Below are 6,000 nucleotides of genomic sequence, written 5' to 3' on the forward strand. Positions count from 1 at the left end.
ATTAGTAGACTAACAAGAACAAGAAAACTTTTTTTTTGGTGTGTGTGTGTGGATGTGCACGCGCACAGGCGTGCTTGTGCTTCTGAAGAGAGGTGGAAAAGTAACTTACTAGTACTGCTCCTTTCAAAATTTGGCCCACTGCTCATTTCAAAAATTTTGTAATTACTTTTGAGAAATTAGTAGATACAATACATACTTTTCTTATTGATGGTACACAGTGAGTGATATTCAAGATAAATACTTTTCTATATTTTTTCTTAGATATTTTTCATTCATCGATTCTTTTTCGATGTCAATATTCATTTTCTTTTCGAATAGCATTATTTTATTTTAATCCAAAATTCTTCTGATATTTTTATATATTGCTTAATAGAAAATATGTACTTCTACAACATCTTTTATCACATTCCTATTTGATGAAGACAAAGCCTTCTGATAAACACTCAAAAGAACGAAAGGTTTAAATATCTGAAAACTGGTTATGGAAACCTTTCCTATTTTCTAAAAACGTATTTAACTTCCATTACGGAATTTTCTAAAAACATGTATAGCATCCATTATGGAAAATGTGGAACGATTTCAAGGAAATTTTCGAAATTTTGGCAGAAGATCAAATGCAAGATGAATAGCGATGGCATATTTCTGGGAACTGTTCGTTAACAGAATTAGAAATGATTTCAAATAACTTTCGAAAATAAAAACAAAAGCTCGAGGGGGGAGGGAGCTGAACTTTCTTCATCCCAATAGCAAAATGCTTTTTATTTTTATAGGTGATATATGAATGCAAACCAAAAGAAGTCTTTAATTAATAGAGCGCACAAACATAGCATATGTATATTCTAAAATAAATAAATAAAATGCTTTATTTTACGATTTTCTCATATAATTAGACAATTTTGAAATCTTTTTCGGGTTGTGGTTGTCTGGTGGTAAGATAAAAACAAGGAACGGATGGTTCCTTGTTTGAGACTAATTCTACCGAGGAATCGTCGTGTAAGCAGGTTAGATGCATACTAAATCTGTTGCAATCAAATATCTTTTCTCTGGTGTGATGCAGTATTATGAAGAAGGAGAGTAAGGAAAGTAAGGGTAATGGAGAACCTACCCTAGCATCAGATCTAAACCAGAAAAATATTTCTAAACTAAAAAATTAGAATCAAAGTGGAGTAATTTCAAGAAAATAGTCAAATAGTTTCTCTAAATTCTTTAGAGAGATCTCACACGCCTCCCCTGAAGTAGAGATGTGAAATTTCCAATTGTAATAATCGATCAAATGTTGACATTTAAAAATATTGGATAATCTCAGAATACAACCTCAGCTACACACTTTTTAAAGTCACAAACTTATATTTTTTAATGATAAAAACAAACAAAAAAAAACTTTTTATATGATGATCCCTGCTGTGACCACAGATATGCATTTCCAGTATAGGAATATACAGTTGAAATCCAAACGAACAGACTACATAAACTTTACAAAATTCCTTCGAGTGATAAATTTCGAAAACACTCGGATTAATCGGAAAGAAAGATACTTAAAAAAACATTTGCATTTTAATTATCCAAGAATTCTTTTTCAAATTTGCAAAGAAAAAAAAAAGGTTCTTTAGAAAAAGGAATGATAATACTAACGATGTCTTCAAAGATAATCCGATGTAGGCTGAAAAATAATAGAAAAATAATAGAAAGACAGCATGGTCGCAGAAAAATGAATGGGCCAATAAAAATAATGGTATAACAATAACACCGTCAAAGCAATAATTTTTAAACGTTATTATCTTTTAAAAAGACATTTACAACAGCTCAATTATCAATAAAATTCTTAAATTCTTTTTGATAAAAGAGAAAATGAGGCAGTTATTATATTACCAACCATTCAATTTCACCAAGAAACAATGTATAAAGTACATTGAATTTAAATGCTCTCCAGAAACACGTTCATCCTCTTGTTTGCACTGTAGATATGCTTTTATTCAATATCTTATTTTTCCAATTTTTATGGGTTTATAGTAATAGCATATTGACTTTATTTAATTTTGTTTCTTATTTCCTTTTTTTAAGTTACCAATCCTCCCTCTCTTGCTTTCAACTGGATTGTATTGTACATAAATGTTATGCAGCTTGAAATTCATCGATTTTAAAGCGAAACACCATTGTTTTATTTGTAATAGATCGTGAGAATGCATTTATCCAAGTTTGAGTGGAATTTATATTTATTTGCAAAACAAGGAAAGAAAAAACAAAAGAAAAGAAGGGGTAAAAAGACATTGCCTACTTTCTGAAAAAAAAAACAATAATATAAAAACCCTTCTTTTGTATTAGTTCTAAACATCATTGCAATATCAATAATGTCGTTTCAGAAATACTCACAAAGAAAAAAATTTCAAAATGAGAACATATTTTCTTAAAAAAAACAATAACAAAAAAAAGAAAAGGGGAAAAAAAAGACATCTTATCAGAGAAAATATAGATTCTTCAGCTAGGTGACTAAGAGATTTTATACTGAAAAAATTATCTGCATTACGTATGCCGAACTTATAATACATCTCATAAGGATTTATTATTCTGAAAAATATCAATCTACATTTGCATTTTGTCTTGAAATCTTTTGATTTGAACCATTACTTTTATGAGTCTATAAAGAATAAATAACTCGAGGCTACAAGATGTTTCAAAGTATAAAAAGCAATTTAGAAATGAGTTGATTCGTTTCCTTCGGCGCCTTAAATCAGATGAGAGAAAAAAAAAGAATCTTCAAGAAATATGGAACTCTTTTATCTGGATTTTATCGATAGTTGTTTACTAGTTACAATATATAACTGTAACAAATCAATAGAAGTGCTATTGATTCTTTTTCCAAGAGAAAACGATTTCTTTTTCCTTCCTTCCAATCTTTAATTTGGCAATTCTAGTACTTGAGGAATTTATTTTCGCTTGCTTTTTCTTATTATTTCTTACCAAAGCTTTTTCCAATAACAGAGTGAAAAAGGAATAGAAGGAAAGAATGTATTTTCTTAATCCTTGTCTTCTCAATTTATCGCATTCAGTGATTGGTATTTGTATTGATTCATTCAATAAGGAAAACATGTATTTTTAAAAGGCTTTGGTAAAATATCATGACATTTATATTTCAAGGCATTGATTCACGAAGGGAGGAGGGAATTGAATTTGGAAGTATAAACTTTCTTTTTATAAGAATACATTCAGCAATCAAAAGAAGATTTTATTCTGCAAACGTGAGATTCAAATTTAAACGATACAACTTTTTTTTCCGTACTATTTCTTATATAGTGATCAAACCTCGAGGAATGCAAGGTTTGATTTGAATTGTTAATGTTGTGTTTAGTTGTACAGTCGTCCTAAGTTTTCGGAATGATAACATTTCAACCGGTTCTGAAAAATGGGATAAAAAGTTAAATAAATTTAAATTTTAAGAAGCTCGATTTTATAATACGCATAAGATAATCATAATTTAGAAGAAGAAAGAAAGTATAGCTTTTTTAACTAATTAGATGAATTCGCTTATTGTGTTTACAAAAATGTATTACTGTACGCGTGAAATGATTAGACGTTAAAGCTTATAAAAATAATTTGATTATTTCTGGTTTTTTAATTAGTCAATTATCTCCAGAAAAATATATTAAATGCATTATTATATGTTTACATAAACAAATAAAGCGTAAACATTATCTTGCCACAATATTTCGGTTTAAAGGTGTAAGTATTTTTTGTGTTTGTGCGTTACAGAATCCTATTTTTTAACATTTGGTTCTATGTTTTAATAAAATGCTTCAAATTATCCTGTGTATTCTTTACTAATCGTCTTTGGTAACCAGTTATGGTTGATACAAATTTTTGTAACTTGTATTTAATGGTTTCGTCATCAAAACTTTTAAAACTTCAAACTTTGGTAGCCATACAACTCATACTATTTTACAAGACTCATACCATTCCTTTCATTACGCTATGCATTACCGTAATATTGTTACAAAAATTTTTCTTCTACCATAAATACCGCAGTAAATCGTAATAACTCAGCGCATTTAATTGCTATAGTTCAGCAGCTTTCTTGCTGTCTAATCCTCCAAGATCTCTACGTGTCGGCGACTCCGACTCTCACCACACACCGCCTCTTTTTACGATCCACACGACTTCTTCTCCAATTTCAGATTGCCCATCTTTTATAGTTCCGGGAGGCGGGGCTAGAATCTTCAGACCAATCAGGGCGTACCTGGCTGTATCTCGGGTCTTAGTGGATGGATCGTGAAAGTTCTCGAACTTTCCAGTAGTATCCATTTAGTCGCCAAACTTGCCAAATTCACCGCCAAATCGCCAAATGCTCGCCAAATTTGTCGCCAAGCTCCGAGGTTATTGACGCGGCACCCACTCAACATGCACAGGACAGATCGTACAATTGTCTTTCTTACGATGACACTATTCGGGCCGGGTAGCAAAATTACAGATTTGTAACAATATTCTATTTGTGTTTTTATACATTCAATACATCACATGAAAGAGAACCAGTGTTTAAAAATGGGCGTATTTTAATAATTTTTTTTTATCATTGCAACAAACATTGTTATAACAGTATAAAAAAAATTAAAAGTTTTATCAAAAACATGACTTATACTGAAACCTATTCAGCATGGAAAATTAAAACGAATATTCATATCCTAAACATCAACAATTGAGAAAAAGTTTGGACAAATATTAATAATACCAATAAAAATTATTTGAAATTCACTTCAGTGATTACATACTATATTGTTGCAAAATACGCTTAATATTTTTTTTGTAATTAATGAAAAATACATATAAAATCATGTAGCAGAAAATTGGTATAATTGGAAAGATGATTTTTTGAAATTTTATACGATGTTAGAATCATTTTTTACATTTTTATATTTTCGGAAGTAGCAGAAGAAAAATGCCGAAATTCTGCTTAATTTTTAATTAATTAAAATTTAAAAATATCATTCCGAAATACATATTCCCAGTCTCAAAATGATATATGTGCCAAAGTTTGATAGCTCTAAGTGAGACGGCTTTATCTGTGGAGCGTCATCCCACATCTTTATTATTAGTAGAGACGACTAGATAAATTCTACTGCAAATTTCAAAGAAGATAAATTAAAAATATCTTCTGAATATGTTTTGATAGCTTTTATTATTAGAATTTATTACCACTTGTAATAAAATAATAGTGTTACTAGCCTGTAAAGTTGCTTCCCAGCACGGTTAGTTCTATTACCGGAAAGGCTGATTTGCAATCATCTGCATTGGATGCTGCTCAGGTGTCGAGCCAGTAATCTCAAAACTTTGCGACAAAATTGGCAACCATTTGACGACGAATTTGGCGACTTTGGCGACAAAATAGATAATGCTGGAAACTTCGAGAATTTTAACGATCCATCCAATAGAACTGAGATAGGCCCAGAACCTTCTCGCTCCATCTCCCAGGAATTATAAAAGGATGGTAGTCTCAAACTGCAATGAGGCGTGAATTAAATCGTAGTCGAAGTCTTAGACAAGTAACGAGTCTATGAGAGGATAGCGAAGCAAAGGCGAAGTGCCAGCGTCATGTGGAGCCCAAGCTATTGCTGAACTGGGTTGTGTGCCGAGTCCTGTTGTCTGTTGTGGAAGCAGTATCATGTTGTGTGTGGAGTAGCCAGTCGTGCGGTAGTGAGTGGCAGTAGAATACAGCTAAAGCGAGGAGACAGTGTAGAACTTCAACCGTTTGGAGAGACCGTAGAGTGAAGCTCCGAGGATCCCCTCTCCTGCTGGATTCTATCTGGCCGCTTTGTGTGCTGTGGTCGATTACTACTTGTGGGCTACTGTTTATTGTAGTGTGCTGCTGTGTGCTGTCTTGTGTGTATATCTCGGCTGTATATAGTTGTAGTCTGTGCATTCGTCGTCTCTGTGTACTCGTCTCTTCGTGTGTAATAAAAGTCGACGTCGTCGTTTTCTAATAAAGGACTGTTTATTTCTACATCGACCATG

The sequence above is a fragment of the Argiope bruennichi genome, chromosome 1 (assembly GCF_947563725.1).
Source record: "Argiope bruennichi chromosome 1, qqArgBrue1.1, whole genome shotgun sequence".
Classification (NCBI taxonomy): Eukaryota; Metazoa; Arthropoda; class Arachnida; order Araneae; family Araneidae; genus Argiope; species Argiope bruennichi.